This window comes from Eumetopias jubatus, unplaced genomic scaffold (genome assembly GCF_037043125.1).
Source record: "Eumetopias jubatus isolate StellerSeaLion01/CBP00866 unplaced genomic scaffold, mEumJub1_p1.0 scaffold_6, whole genome shotgun sequence".
Classification (NCBI taxonomy): domain Eukaryota; kingdom Metazoa; phylum Chordata; class Mammalia; order Carnivora; family Otariidae; genus Eumetopias; species Eumetopias jubatus.
Genome location: NW_028274812.1, coordinates 111,801,987 through 111,819,256, shown reverse-complemented (window position 1 = coordinate 111,819,256; position 17,270 = coordinate 111,801,987).

Here is a 17,270-nt window from a genome sequence, read left to right as displayed (position 1 = left end):
GGGAGAAAATATTTGCAAATGACATATCAGGTAAAGGGCTAGTATCCAAAATCTATAAAGAACTTATCAAACTCAACACCCAAAGAACAAATAATCCAATCAGGAAATGGAGAGAAGACATGAACAGACATTTTTCCAAAGAGGACATCCAAATGGCCAACAGACACATGAAAAAGTGCTCAACATCGCTCGGCATCAGGGAAATCCAAATCAAAACCTCAATGAGATATCACCTCACACCCGTCAGAATGGCTAAAATTAACAAGTCAGGGAACGACAGATGTTGGCGGGGATGTGGAGAAAGGGGAACCCTCCTACACTGTTGGTGGGAATGCAAGCTGGTGCAACCCCTCTGGAAAACAGTATGGAGGTTCCTCAAACAGTTGAAATTAGAGCTACCATTTGATCCAGCAATTGCACTACTGGGTAATTACCCCAAAGATACAAATGTAGGGATCCGAAGGGGTACGTGCACCCCGATGTTTATAGCAGCAATGTCCACAATAGCCAAACTGTGGAAAGAGCCAAGATGCCCATCGACAGATGAATGGATAAAGAAGAGGTGGTATATATACACAATGGAATATTATGCAGCCATCAAAATGAATGAGATCTTGCCATTTGCAACGACATGGATGGAAGTGGAGGGTGTTATGCTGAGTGAAATAAGTCAATCAGAGAAAGACATATATCATATGACCTCACTGTTATGAGGAATTCTTAATCTCAAGAAACAAACTGAGTGTTGCTGGAGTGGTGGGGGGTGGGAGGGATGGGGTGGCTAGTTCAGTAGGTATGTGCTATGGTGAGCGTTGTGAATAGTGCAAGACTGTTGAATCACAGATCTGTACTTCTGAAACAAATAATGGAACATATGTTAAAAAAAAAAGAAAAAGAAGAAGATAGCAGGAGGGGAAGAATGAAGGGGAGTAAGTTGGAGGGGGAGACGAACCATGAGAGACGATGGACTCTGAAAAACAAACTGAGGGTTCTAGAGGGGAGGGGGGTGGGGCCTGGGTTAGCCTGGTGATGGGTATTAAAGAGGGCACATTCTGCGTGGAGCACTGGGTGTTACGCACAAACAATGAATCATGGAACACTACATCAAAAACTAATGATGTAATGTATGGTGATTAACATAACAATAAAAAATAAAAAAAAAGAAAATCTCAATCTCCACTTCTTGGTTTTAGATCCACTCGCCTTTCTGGGAATTGTTGGTTGCCAAAGACAAATTCTACTTCTTTGCGATTCTCATGCCTGGCTCAGATTGGCTGCACATTACTGGGATGTCAATTGAATGAGCACCTATAACCAAATGTTGTGATTTGTAAACCTGCCCATAACAATCAGCTAGTACAGTGGCTCTGGGACTCTTACACAGCTTAACATCTGAACTCCTACAGCCCAAAGTTCCCATCAGTGAGCTCATTTCTTGAGCCCACTATTATTAGGTTACAAACCCATTTTCCAGATGGTGTTGCTGGCACAGGGAAAGCCTGGGACACTGGCTCAAAGTCACCCACTGCCCCGCACCAGGAAAGTTGATAAGTGTCTGGAGGTGGGTGGAAGAGGTGATGGAGGCCGTAATATAAAGGTCAGGGGGCCCCACCCAGCCAGTGTGTCTCAGCGAGTGTCATGCCCCTCTCCTGAATGCAGGCTGCCAGGTCCATGGTGCCTTGCAGCACTGATCCAGGCTGCGGCAGTGGGCAGAGTAGAAGCCAGAGAGGCGGGCCTGACACGAAGCTAACATGACTATCGCACTCCTGCCAGGGACCCTGAAGAGCTGTGAGGCTGGCTGCCAAGCAGTTAGGGCTGATCTTTGAGAATGGCCAGAATGGAAGGCCCCCTTCTCTGAACAACTGCCCAGAATGCAGAGTGACTCAAACTCAGGTGGACTGTGACTTCTCAGATCCCTCCACTGCAGGGATAACCAAGAGAAGACAGTGCCTATCACCATCCCTTCCTCAGTCTCCAGAACAGACTTGGGGTGGAGAGGAAAAGGGAAGGAGCAGCTCTAAGCTAGAGACTTCTGGATCCTTGATACAGGGCTCTGGCACTACTGGGTAAGAGAACTTCAGCTCTAACACCCCTGCTTCCTCTGGCATCTCCCAGGTTGGTAGATCAGTAATGTCCTACCTAGCCTCTGGAGGGCACAGGAGAGCTATGGGTGACCAACTATCCCAGTTTGCCCATGACTAAAGTTGGGGAGGTAGGTTCCCCAGATGTGCGACTTCCAGTGCTAAAACTGGCAAAATAGGATGAATTAGTTACCCGGAGAATGGCTTTGTCTCACCTGTTATAGGCCCCTGGCTCCTGGTTCCCATCCTCCTTCTTGTTCTTTAAGCATGTCTCTGGAGGAAAAGTTTCCTGTTTAGCATCTGTCCTAGCATAGAGATTAAAGGGCGCATGCTAGAGAAATCGATGAGTAGATAACATCCCCATGGGCACAGCCTACAAATGCTGAAACCAAGCAATGATGGCTTGTAGAGCACCCATGAGAGGTGTGTTGGAAAGAAGAGGAAGTTGACTATCTTCTAGGGAAGGAGGTGCTCGGACCAGGAGGCTGGGGCCTGTGACAATGACCTTACAGTTTTATCAAGGCTGCCCACTGTTCATCCCAGAGGAGCCCAAAGTGAAGACCCAGCTGTGAAGAGGGATGTCATGAGATGGGGAGCTTTCAGTGCACTGGGTGTGGGAATGTAAGGCATCTCCCCCATGTGCATGGCAGCCAGCGTCTATATGTCCTTTCCCTGCACTCTTGTTCACGCATGCCCTCCTGGAGCAACCTCTTCCTCCCTTTGTTGGTTCTTATGTTTTCTTCTCATTCTCAGCTGATCTTGGAGCTCCCCTCTTCCATGAAGTCTACTAAAAGGAGGAATTTCAATGAGCTGCCATTAGCCTTTATTTCACTTCCAGGTGAAATGCATGTACATATTTGATTAAGGGGTCCCATTACAGTTTCCAAGTTGGTGAAGGATATGTATCTTCTAACCTGGGCCTTTCACATAGAGGGACAGAATTCCTGAGGACAGGGCCCGTACACAGCAGAATGGATGCGTCAATCCTCAAATGTGATTGGGCATCCTTTTCACCACCTGGCGTGGCTCTAGCATGTGTATTGTGATTTTCATTATAGTGTGCTTTTAAGGGCTTTACAATATAATTTAAACTATAATATTTATACTAAAATGAAATTCCTCCGCCTCTTCCATTATCATGCATGTGTGTGTATGTACATGTGTGTAAAATAACCACTGCATATTTCTTTTAATTGGGCATTTACAAACCAGGTAGGGAGTAGAAAAAACTCCCCAGACCAATCCTCCAGGAAGGAAAAAAAAAATAATAGCTTCAAGGTTCTATATGTTTGGGCAGAGAAGCAGAACAACTGGCTAATGTTCATAAGAACTAATAATTAGCAAATTAGGACTCAAGGTATTTCTTTCTCATAGAGTAATCATTTGTTTGTCTTAAATGAACAAATGGGTTGATTACAATTATTAGCACATGAGAGTGTTGACTGAGCCTCACTAGCAGCTGTGAAATGCAAACAGACGTGTGGAGACATAATCACATTCTCATTCCCGCTAATGACTTTGATGAAGGCAGAATATCATACTAAAAACTGAAAAGATTAGCCTTGAGGTTATACGTTTATATGAAAGTTCTTTAATTAATGCATGTCATCTCTGTTCTTTGGGGCAGCCTTTTGCTGCAAATCTGTTGCTTAAAAGCTGAGCAACCTAGCATATATCATTATAAGAAAAAATTTTATCCCCCATAAATTTGGGGGTGTATGCAAATACTTTTTAAAAAACATTTTCTTCATATTCTCCCCACATTTTTTAAATTTATTTCAGAGAGAGAGAGAGCGAGCTCGCGCAAGCGCATGTGCACAGGAGGGGGGAGGGACAACAGGAGAAGCAGACTCCCCACTGAGCAGGGAGCCCGATGATGGTGTGGGGCTCAATCCCAGGACCCGGGGATCATGACCTGAGCCAAAGGCAGATGCTTAACCAACTGAGTCACCCAGGCGCCCCTCCCCACATTTTTTGAATGAAAAATTTCAAATATACTGAGAAGGGAAAAGAATTTATCAATGAACACCATATACTTATCGCCTATATACAATCAACGTTTACAAATATTTGCTTTGTCGTGTATCTATTCTCTATCCATCCATTAATAAATATTTTTGATGCATCTGAAAGCATATTACAGACATCGGTGCAATTCATCTTTAAATACTTCAGTATACATGTCACTAACTAGAGTTTGATACTTGTTTACAGGTCCTTTTTTAGGTGAAATTTACATACAGTGAATGCATCAACCTTAAATACACCATTTGATGAGTTTGGAAAAATAAAAGTGCTTGTGTGACCCAAAGTCCTAGAACATTGCCGAAGCTCCAGAAAGTTTGCTCCCACTTCTTCCAGTCAATTCTGCAACACAGGCACTGTTCTGATTTTTTCACCATAGCATCGTTTGCCAGATTTTATGTAAATGGAAGTATAAGCATACAGTACATATTCTTCTGCATAAGGGCTCTTTCACTTAGTTTCTGAGCGTCCTCCATGCTGGGTGAATCAGTAAATCATTCCTTTTGATGGCTGAGTAGTAGCTCATTGAATGAATATATCACAGTTTGATTACCCATTCTCCTGCTGATGGACACCTAGGCTGCTTTCAGTTCTGAGCAATTATAAATGAAGCTGATATGAACAACACTTCCATGGATATATGCTCCCATCTCATAAGGGTAAATACCCAGGAATGAACTTACTGTGTCACAGGTTAGATGTATGTTTAGTTTTATTAAAACAAAACAAGACAAAACAAACCACCTGCCAAAATGTTCCACAGTAATTGGACCGTTTTACACTCCCATCAGCAATACATGAGAACTCCAGTTCCAGTTCCACATCCTTACCTACAATGGTGCTGTCAGTCATTTTAACTTAGGGCATTCAAATGGGTATGCAGCAGTATATCAGTGTAGTTTTAATTTACATTTTCCTGATGACTAACGATATTGAGCATCTTTTTTTATGTGATTATTGGCTGCTCATTTATCTTTCTTTGTGAAGTGTCTTGTCAAATCTTTGCTTATTTTTATTGGGTTGTTAGTCTTTTTATTATTGAGTCGCAGGGATGATGTATATATTCCGGACACTAGTCTTTTGTCAGATATATGTTTTGCAAATATTTCCCCCAATTTGTGGCTTGCCTGGTTCTTCCTCAGTAGTGTTTTTTGATGAGCAGAAGTTTTTAATTTTTATGAAGTCTGATTTAGCAACGTTTTCTTTTACGGTTATTGTCTTCCTTAATCCTGTCTAGGAAACCCTTGCTATCTATCCCTAAGTCACAAAGATATTTTCCCAGTTTCTTCTGGCAGCTTAATAGTTTATGATCCATATCAGATTAATTTTTTTGTGTGTGTAAAGCAAGGGCTGAGATTAATTTTTTCCATGTTAATATCTGATTCTTTCAATATTAAAAAAGACTTTCCTTTTCCCCATTACATCAGTTCAGTGCCTTTAGTGAAAATCAAATGTTTATAGATATATGAGTCTATTTTGAGGCTCTCTATGCTATCCCATTGACCTATTTACTGATCTTCATGTCAATCCATACTGTTTGGATTAATACAGCTTTTATAACAAGTCTTGGAGACAAATAGCATAAGCCCTCCAACTTTGTTCTTTTTAAAAGGATTGCTTTATATATTCTAAATCCTTTGCATTTCAATATAAAATTTAAAATTAGCATGTCAGTACCCTTTTTAAAAAATCTGTTGGGATTATGATTGGGATTGTATTGAACCTAAGGGGAAAATCTAATTCAGGGAGACTTGAAATCATACCAATTTTGAACCTTCCAATTCATGAATATGGGATATCATTCCAGTTATTTAGATCTTCTTTACTTTTTCTCAATGTGTTTTATATCTTTCAGTTTTGTATTTACTTTCTCAAATTTATTCCTAAGTGTTTTATGACTTGTTACTATTAAAAGTAGAATTTTAAGAATTTTTTATTGGTGTCCAGAAATCTAGTTGCCTTTAGCATTTAACCTTATATCTTGTGATCTTTCTAAAGTCACTTGTTAATTCTAGTAGTTTTGTAGTACAAATCCTAATTCCTGAGCATTTTCTATGTAAACAGCCAGATCATCTACAAATACAGTTTTATTTCTTACTTTCCAATCTCTATGCCTTTCTTGGATTCCTCACTGGCCATCATGTCTAGTATGTCATTGAATTAAATTGGTGAGATGGGTATCCTTCCCGTGTTCTCTATCTTAGGATTGTTGGAAAATAATTTTCCATGGATCTCATCCATTTGTGCAAGAGATTTCTCTTCTGTAAGAGAAATGTGTACAGGCAGAGACATGAGCTTCTGGATTATCTTTTATTCTGGACTATCTTTTCAAGAGTATTTGTACAGTGAACAGCCTAGGAAGACAGAGATAGTGTCTCCCTCTGCTAAAGAGGAACAATTTCTTTGCTGTCTAGGATAGTCCTTCCAAGGCAAAGGCTGGGCAGGTGTGTATGCAAACCCTTATAAAAGATAGAGTTCCCTAAGCTTAGCATTCCTCATCTGTGACACAAAGCTAGTTTGTGCAGAGTATCCATTTAGGCCCAATAGGACCTGGGGGGACAATGATAAGAACATGAAGCTCATGCTACCTGCTGTGCAGTGAGCAATTAAGCTCTTTGTTTCTGACACAGAGGTCTCATGTCACCTGTTAGCATCAGCTATGGATTGAATTGTGTCCCCCCACCCCAATTCATATGTTGAAGCACTAAACCTCAATGTGACTAACCCCAATGCATTTAGAAATAGGACCTATAAGGAGATGACTAGGGTTAAGTGAGATTATAAGAATGGGGCCTTGACTCTATAGGATTAGTGTCTTTATAAGAGGAGACACCAGAGAGCTTGTTTCTCTCTCTCTCTCTCCCATGCACTCTCATTCTCTCTCTCACTCTCCCTCCCTCTCTCCCTCCTTCCATCTCATTCTCTCTCTCTCTCATTCTTTCTCTCTCACTGCCATACTCAGAACAAAGACGATGTGAGGACCAAGTACTGTCTATAAGACAGCAAGGGAACTCTCACCCGAAACTAAACCCTGCTCGAAACCTGACCTTGGACTTTCTAGCCTCCAGAACTGGGAAAAATAAAATTTCTATTGTTTAAGCCACATTTGGTGGTATTTAGTTAAGGCAGCCCCAGCCAACTGATAACAATATCCATAAGACTGTGGTAGTCTAACTTGTTAGCTTGCAAGTAGAGTAAAATTCAGATTCTTCATGTTTCTTGACAAGAGGGAAAGCATTAAATCTTTAACTATTAAGTATAATGTTTGCTATAAGATTTTTGTAGACATTTTTAATCAAATTGAGGAAGTTCTCCTCTATTTTCAATTTGCTAAGAGTTTTTAATATAATTGGGTGTTGCATTTGTGTCAATTGCTTTGTCTGCAACTGCTGATGTGGTCATCTTTCTCCTTTATTCTGCTAATACAGAGAATTACATTGATTGATTTTTGAATGTTAAACCAATCTGGCATTACTAGAATAAACCTTACTTAGTCATGATGTCACATAAATATGTATGCATTGCTATACTCATTTTGGTAATATTTTGTTAAAGAACCTTGTTTGCTGTTGTTAAGGAATTTAGGTTCATGAGGAATGTTGGTCCATTACATTTTTTTTTTAAATACTGTCTTTTTCTGGTTTTGGTATTAGGGTAATGCTGATCTTGTAAAATGGGTTAGAAAGTTTTCTTATCTTCTTTGTTTTATGGAAAAGTTTATATTAGTCAGCTCAGGCTACCATAACAAAACATCATAGACTGGGTGGCTCAAATAACAGAAATTAATGTTCTCACATTTCTGGAGACTGAAAGTCCAAAATCAAGGTGCCAGCATGGTCAAGTTCTGATGAAGACTCTCTTCTTGGCTTGTAGATGGCTACCTCTCCCCTGTGTCTCCCATGGCAGAGAGAAAGAGAGAGAGAGAGAGGATCTATGGTGTCTCTTGTTATAAGGACACTAATCCCATCATGAGGCCCCACCATCATGACCTCATCTAAACCTAATTACCTCCCAAGGGTTCCATCCCCAAATACCAAATACCAAATTAAGGCATAGGTTTTCAACATATGGATCGGGGCGTGGGGGTACAATTCAGTCCTTTGAAGAGTTTGAGTAGAATTGGTATTATTTCATTCTTAAATGCTTGATAGAATTTACCAGTGAAATCACCTGAGTTTTCTTTGTGCAAATGTTTTAATTACAAATTCAATTTCTTTACTAGCTATAGAACTATTAATATTTTTCTATTTATTCTTAAATCAGTGTGCAATTTGATTCTTTCAAGAAATTATTCCATTTAATCTAAATTATTAAGTTTATTGGGGCAAAGTTACTCATATTTCCTTATTATCTTTTTAATATCTTTAGAATCTACAGTGATGTTCTCACTTTATTCCTGAGATTAGTCATTTGTATTTTTCTTTTATTTTCCTTAATGAATCTCACCAGAAGTTTTGTTGTAGCTTTTGATGGGTGATTTTTTCCTGTCATCTGTTTTTGACTTCACTGATTTCTGCTTTTATCTTTATTCTTTTTTTCCCTTCTACTTACTCTGTGTTTGCTTTGCTCTGTTTTCCAGATTCTTTTTAAAATGATTTTATTTATTTGAGAGAGAGAGAGGAGAGAAGGGGCAGAGAGAGAGGGAGAGGGGGAGAGAAACCCAAGCGGACTCCACACTGAGCTTGGAGAACAATGCCGGGCTCAATCTTAGGACCCTGAGGTCAGACCTGAGCTGAAACCAAGAGTTGGATGCTCAACCAACTGTGCCACCCAAGCGCTCCTGTTTTCCAGCTTCTTAGGTGGAACCTTAAATAATTGATTTCAGACATTTCTTTTTTTCTAATATAAACATTTAAAACCATAAATTGCCCTTTAAGCACTGCTTTAGCTATCTCCCACAGATTCTGATGTGGTGTATTTTTTATTACCACTCATTTAGAAGTATTTTGTAATTCCTCTATGATTTTTCTTTAATTTATGATCCTTTAGAAAAATGCTCAATTTCTAAATCTTTATAGTTTTGTGGGTATTTCATTGTTATTGATTTCTAATTTGGTTTTATAGTGGTCAGAAAGCATATCCTGTATACCTCCCATCCTTTTAAATTTATTGAGACTCATTTTATGGACCAGAACATTTCCATCTCATGCAACAGACCAGGTGCACTTGAAAAGAATGTGCATTCTACAGTTGTTGGAGGTAGTATTCTATAAATATCAATTAGGTCAAGGTAGTCGCTATTTCAAACTTCTGATTTTTGCTTCTGGTTTCCTTGCCTAGACCAGGGGATTGAAAACAAAAACAAAATTTGAGCTGCTGTGAGCATTACATTAAGTATGTAAAAATATATAAAGCACTTGCTTGGTACATGCAGTTTTTTAAAAATGCCAGTTATCTTTCCCTTGTGTGGCCCCTGTCCCCTATGCCAGCTCATCTTGAGGTCTGATGATCAGTCAAGGTGAATTTAATGAATAGACAGACAGACCTCCAAAAATGGAGGTACACTCTTCCTGGCCCCTGCTTCCTCACCACAGTAATCAGAATCTGACAGTATTAGGCTGTGATCCTCTCTTATCTCCCGGCTGCCTCAGAAAATAACATGAGTAGACTATCAGAGGACTTGTCAGGAACCTGGGGCCAGAGAGCCTCAACACTGTGAGTTGCAGGTGCCATAAGCACCTTAATTCCATATCCTTTTTCCATGGCAGACATCACTGGGACGTGGTCCCAGCACTTCCTTCCTCTCAGAATCTCTGGGTAAGACTGCTGGTGGTCCCCAGTAGCCACTCTCTCCTCCTCCTTTTACTAATCTATTATTAAAATAAACCCCCCACCTTTTAGCTGGACAGATGGCCTCTCAAACAAGGACTACATCACTTCCTAACCTTTTCTGCAGGAAGGTGTGGCCGTGTAACTAACGTCTGCCCAATGGAAGTGAAGAAAAGGGATGTGTACAACTTTCTTGTTATGCTCTTACAGTGAAGAGGCATGTGCCTCCCTTGCCCTCCTCTGGCTAGAATGCAAGCAGGGTATTGGTGAGCTGTCATCTTGGAGCAGCAACAAAGAGGTTTGACTCTTTGGCAACCTTGGGATCGAGGGACACAAAGCCATCTCACCTGCCCCAGATGACCCACTATAAAATGCATTTCAGTCTTATTTAAGCCACTGTATTTTGAGGTCTCTTTGTTACAGTGGTCTAACCTGAATTTTGATTGATAGCGAAGCCTTCCCACCCCAGAAGTCCAGTCAGCCTTTACTAACAGATTAGTATTTCAGTTGAGACCTAGTTGCCATCCTGATTTAGGCTTTAGATCCCAGGTGTGTAGACTGTCATTTCTGTGAGGCCAGGAGCAATATTTGCCTTGTTCACCACCAAATGTCTGGCATCTAGCTCAGTGCTGGGTTTCAGCAGGGGCTTAATAAATATATGCTGAACAAATATGTGAATAAATAAGCCTTGTCCTTCACAAGATGTAACAGTAGCCAGACCACCACCCCTTGAAGTAAGAATAACTGTCCACTACATCACCTTTTTCCCACTATGACAAAGCACAAGGAGAAATTTCTTGAAGTTTCATGACCAAAAAAATCTGCATTTCTCTGAAGCAAAACTTTCTGAGATTTAGAAAATGTTAGGCCACTGCTAAAGTTAAAATATGTTGTTATTTGGCTTCCAGGAAATTGAGACTTGACCTTGGACTCCATCGTTGCAAATGTATAGCACCCGTAGTAGATGCAATATTGTGCTGAGTAGATCCCTCCTTCAGGGCTCAGGTACCCAGTCCCCAGCTGCTCAGTGTTGCTGACTGGCTGCTCACAAATGAATCCTAGGATTTCCAGATAAAATACAGAACACTCTGTTAAATTGAATTTCAGATGAACAACATATCTTTTCAAAAAAAATTTAAGTATATTCCATGTGATATTTGGGACATACTTATACTAAAAAGGATTTATTGGTAATCTGAAATTTGAATTTCACTGGGCATCTCCTATATTTATTTGCTCAACTTTGACAACTCTACACTTGGCTGAAGAGATCTACCTTACCCAAGGTCACACCACTCCCCCTAGCAGCCCATATCCAAAGACTGATCCAGGTGGGAGTGGAATGGCTTGACTTGGCCCCAATTCCATTTTCATTCCACTTCCTGTTATAGTGATTGAATCATAGCCCAGCTTCTACTCCTGCCCAGTCCTGCCACTTGCCCTTCCCTTCTGTAAGTGTAGGTCCCAAGAACAACACTATAAACTTCTTAATGCTAACGTCCTCAGACTCTGTTTCACGGGAGCCAGGCCTGAGAGGATACCTTTCAGCCACAACCTTCCTCCCTGGTTTTTCCTCCTTTACCCCTTTTTCCTTTTATTTGTGCTTCCTAATTTATTTTATTCTCTTGTAGTAAATGTGTTTTTGTAAGGCCTTCCAGATTCTCTTATAGTACAAGGTGGCATATATAAATGTAGGTATAGGTATATGTATGTATATATACATGTACATATTTTTTAACCTGGCATTTTGCATGAGAGATAACCAGAAAGAACACTGGAGAAAAAATCCCAGGTCTTGCCCTATGTCCGCAAATACCACCTGTGATGAAAGTGAGTCACATAACATCTTTAAAGCATCTATCTAAAGAGCAAGATTTGCAAGATTTGCTTTATAGGTCTTCCGCACAAAGGGCTGGATGTTGGAGGGCTCTGCACAGGTAAAGTTCTTTACAACTCTAGTTTGTGCTGTAGTTCAGGCTGGGCCTGGACCCCAAACTCACTGACTTCTTAGTGACAGTCTTCAGGAGCAACTTCCTGCATTCCAGTGAGACAGAAGTCACCATTCTGCCAGTGATGGGCATCCACTGGTTGGTGTGATGCTGCCTACTGTGCATCTTTGCTACACGACTGTCTCTCTACACTAATCCTGTGCTTCTGTGCTGATATCCCAATAAGTCTTAAGAGACCATTGAAATGAGTAAGGAAGAGATGCCTCAGCTCCCTGGAAAAGCAGGAAAGGTGCTGAGCTTCTGTTTAAACCGCAGAGCCAAGCACCCACCTGGAAAACAAAAGGCGCTTAAGGAGGGTAGACATGAGCTAAAGGTGTCCCCAGGGAGCTGGCTAATGGAAGAATTATGCAGAAAGGCACTCAGGGGAGGGCAGTGGTGGTAGAGCCACGAGACTGCCATCTGGGCAGCTCTGACACCCTCCAACCCAAGACACAGGCAACACCAGTGTGGCAGGCTGCCCAGGTTTGAACTCTGATGGCCTCAACCTTGGCCACACTCACCTGGGGACCAATAAATCTATTCAAGTGGAGCAGGGAGCAGTGATTTTGAAAACTCCCCAGGGGAGCCCCATGTGCAGCCTTAGGTGTGGGTGTAGGCATCTCCCCTGACCAGCTCTGCTGCCTGGGCCCAGTCACTTCATTTCTCAGTCTTCCTTTCCTCATTGGTAACAGAGGAGAATGCCCTCCTGCTATGGTTGCATGGGGGTGCTCCAGAAAGATATTGAAGTCCTAGCCCTTGGTACTGTGAATGTGGCCATATTTAGAACTGAAGTCTTTTTTTTTTAGTTTTTATTGTTATGTTAATCACCATACATTACATCATTAGTTTTTGATATAGTGTTCCATGATTCATTGTTTGTGCATAACACCCAGTGCTCCATGCAGAACGTGCCCTCTTTAATACCCATCACCAGACAAACCCATCCCCCACCCCCCTCCCCTCTAGAACCCTCAGTTTTTTTTTTCAGAGTCCATCTTCTCTCATGGTTCCTCTCCCCCTCCGATTTACTCCCCTTCATTCTTCCCCTCCTGCTAGCTTCTTCTTCTTCTTTTTTTTTCTTAACATATATTGCATTATTTGTTTCAGAGGTACAGATCTATGATTCAACAGTCTTGCACAATTCACAGCTCTCACCATAGCACATACCCTCCCCAATGTCTATCACCCAGGCACCCCTTCCCTCCCACCCCACCCCTACTCCAGCAACCCTCAGTTTGTTTCCTGAGATTAAGAATTCCTCATGTCAGTCAGGACATATGATACATGTCTTTCTCTGATCGACTTATTTCACTCAGCATAACACACTCCAGTTCCATCCACGTTGGTGCAAATGGCAAGATCTCATTCCTTTTGATGGCTGCATAAAATTCCATTGTGTATATATACCACATCATCTTTATCCATTCATCTGTGGATAGACATCTTGGCTCTTTCCACAGTTTGGCTATTGTGGACATTTCTGCTATAAACATTGGGGTGCACGTACCCCTTCAGGTCCCTACATTTGTATCTTTGGGGTAAATACCTAGTAGTGCAATTGCTGGGTCATATGGTAGTTTTATTTTCAACTGTTTGAGGAATGTCCATACTGTTTTCCAGAGTGGTTGCACCAGCTTGCATTCCCACCAACAGTGTAGGAGGGTTCCCCTTTCTCCGCATCCCCGCCAACATCTGTCATTTCCTGTCTTGTTAATTTTAGCCATTCTGATTGGCGTGAGGTGAAATCTCATTGAGGTTTTGATTTGGATTTCCCTGATGCCGAGCAATGTTGAGCACTTTTTCATGTGTCTGTTGGTCATTTGGATGTCTTCTTCGGAAAAATGTCTGTCATGTCATCTGCCCATTTCTTGATTGGATTATTTATTCTTTGGGTGTTGAGTTTGATATGTTCTTTATAGATTTTGGATACTAGTGCTTTATCTGATATGTCATTTGCAAATATTTTCTCCCATTCTGTCAGTTGTCTTTTGGTTTTGTGGACTGTTACTATTGCTGTGCAAAAGCTTTTTATCTTGATGAAATCCCAATAGTTCATTTTTGCCCTTGCCTCCCTTGCCTTGGCAATGTTTCTAGGAAGAAGTTGCTGTGGCTGAGGTCAAAGAGGTTGCTGCCTGTGTTCTCCTTTAGGATTTTCATGGACTCCTGTCTCACATTTAGGTCTTTCAACCATTTGGAGTCTGTTTTTGTGTGTGGTGTAAGGAAATGGTCCAGTTTCATTCTTCTGCATGTGGCTGTCCAATTTTCCCAACACCATTTGTGGAAGAGACTGTCTTTTTGCCATTGGACATTCTTTCCTGCTTTGTCAAAGATGAGTTGACCATAGTGTTGAGGGTCCATTTCTGGGCTCTCTATTCTGTTCCATTGATCGATGTGTCTGTTTTTGTGCCAGTATCATACTGTCTTGATGATGCCAGCTTTGTAATAGAGCTGGAAGTCCAGAATTGTGATGCCGCCAGCTTTGCTTTTCTTTTTCAACATTCCTCTGGCTATTCGGGGTCTCTTCTGGTTCCATACAAATTTTAGGATTATTTGTTCCATTTCTTTGAAAAAAGTGGATGGTATTTTGATGGGGATTGCATTGAATGTGTAGATTGCTCTAGGTAGCATTGACATCTTCACAATGTTTGTTCTTCCAATCCATGAGCATGGAACGCTTTTCCATTTCTTTGTGTCTTCTTCAATTTCCTTCATGAATATTTTATAGTTTTCTGAGGACAGATCCTTTGCCTTTTGGTTAGATTTATTCCTAGATATCTTATGGTTTTGGGTGCAATTGTAAATCGGATCGACTCCTTAATTTCTCTCTCTTCTGTCTTGTTGTTGGTGTATAGGAATGCCACTGATTTCTGTGCATTGATTTTATATCCTGCCACTTGGTTGAATTCCTGTATGAGTTCTAGCAGTTTTGGGGTGGAGTCTTTTGGGTTTTCCACATACAGTATCATATCATCTGCAAAGAGGGAGAGTTTGACTTCCTCTTTGCCGATTTGGATGCCTTTGATTTCTTTTTGTTGTCTGATTGCTGTGGCTAGTCCTTCTAATACTATGTTGAATAGCAGTGGTGAGAGTCGACATCCCTGCCTTGTTCCTGACCTTAAGGGGAAAGCTCTCAGCTTTTCTCCATTGAGAATGATATTCGCTGTACGTTTTTCATAGATGGCTTTTATGATATTGAGGTAGGTACCCTCTATCCCTATACTCTGAAGAGTTTTGATCAAGAAAGGATGCTGTACTTTGTCAAATGCTTTTTCTGCATCTATTGAGAGGATCATATGATTCTTGTTCTTTCTTTTGTTAATGTATTGTATCATGTTGATTGATTTGCGGATGTTGAACCAACCTTGCAGCCCAGGGATAAATCCCACTTGGTCGTGGTGAATAATCCTTTAAATGTACTGTTGGATCCTACTGGCTAGTATTTTGGTGAGAATTTTTGCATCCATGTTCATCAAGGATATTGGTCTGTAATTCTCCTTTTTGATGGGGTCTTTGTCTGGCTTTGGGATCAAGGTAATGCTGGCCTCATAAAATGAGTTTGGAAGTTTTCCTTCCATTTCTATTTTTTGGAACAGTTTCAGGAGAATCGGTATTAATTCTTCTTTAAATGTCTGATAGAATTCCCCTGGGAAGCCATCTGGCCCTGGGCTTTTGTTTGTTGGGAGATTTTTGATGACTGCTTCAATTTCCTTAGTGGTTATAGGTCTGTTCAGGTTTTCTATTTCTTCCTGGTTCAGTTTTGGTAGTTGATACATCTCTAGGAATGTACCCATTTCTTCCAGGGTATCTAATTTGCTGGCATAGAGTTGCTCACAATATGTTCTTATAATTGTTTGTATTTCTTTGGTGTTGGTTGTGATCTCTCCTCTTTCATTCATGATTTTGTTGATTTGGGTCATTTCTCTTTTCTTTTGGATAAGTCTGGTCAGGGGTTTATCAATCTTGTTAATTCTTTCAAAGAACCAGCTCCTAATTTCGTTGATCTCTTCTACTATTCTTTTGGTTTCTATTTCATTGATTTCTGCTCTGATCTTTATTATTTCCTTTCTCCTGCTGGGTTTAGGTTTTATTTGCTGTTTTTTTCTCCAGCTCCTTTAGGTGTAGGCTTAGGTTGTGTATTTGAGACCTTTCTTGTTTCTTGGGAAAGGCTTGTATTACTATATACTTTCCTCTTAGGACTGCCTTTGCTGTATCCCAAAGATTTTGAACACTTGTGTTTTCATTTTCATTGGTTTCCGTGAATTTTTTAAATTCTTCTTAATTTCCTAGTTGACCCATTCATTCTTTAGTAGGATGCTCTCTAGCCTCCAATATTTGAATTCTTTCCGACATTCCTCTTGTGATTGAGTTCTAGTTTCAAAGCATTGTGGTCTGAAAATATGCAGTGAATAACCTGATTTGTGACCTAGGATGTGGGCAATTCTGGAGAATGTTCCATGGGCACTAGAGAAGAATGTGTATTCCGTTGCTTTGGGATGGAATGTTCAGAATATGTCTGTGAAGTCCATTTGGTCCAGTGTGTCATTTAAAGTGTTTATTTCCTTGTTGATGTTTTGCTTAGATGATCTGTCCATTTCAGTGAGGGGGGTGTTAAAGTCCCCCACTATTATTGTATTGTTGTCAATGTGTTTCTTTGCTTTTGTTATTAATTGCCTTATAGAATTGGCTGCTACCATGTTAGGGGCATAGAAGAACTGAAGTCTTTACAGATGCAATCAAGTTAACATGAGGTCATTATGGTGGATCCCTAATCCAATGACCAGTGTCCTTATAAAAGGGAGAATTTGAACACAGCTATTCATAGGAAGAATGCCATATGAAGATTGGTATTTTGCTGAGCCCAGGAGCTACCAGAAGCTAGGAAAAGGGCCCAGACCAGACCCTTCCCTAGTGCCTTCAGAGGGAGTGAGTCCTTGCTGACACCTCAATTTTGGACATCTGGTCTCCAAGAACCATGAGACAATACATTTCTATTGTTCAAGCACCCAGTTTGTGGTACTTTGTTGCGACAGCCCTAGCAAACTAAAACACCACCCTAAACGGGATTTATAAGACTTAAGAATAAAATATATAAGGCCTCTGACATTAATGTATGCACTCAGTAAATTATGATGACAAGATTATTGTAGTTTTCTAAGTCTTTATCTCTTTATATACTGCAGCTGTGTGGCCATGGATAAATTACATCACCTCTCTGTGCCTCAGTTTTTTTTATCTGTACAAGGGCCACAGCAAAAGCACCTATGTCATAGAATTGTTGTGAGATAAAATACACTCAAGTGTAGAACGCACTTAGAACAGTGCCTGGCACATAGCAAGTTCTCCATAAAAAGGATCAGCATGATGATTATATACAGTGAGAGGGAGGGACTAGATAATCCTTCTAGAA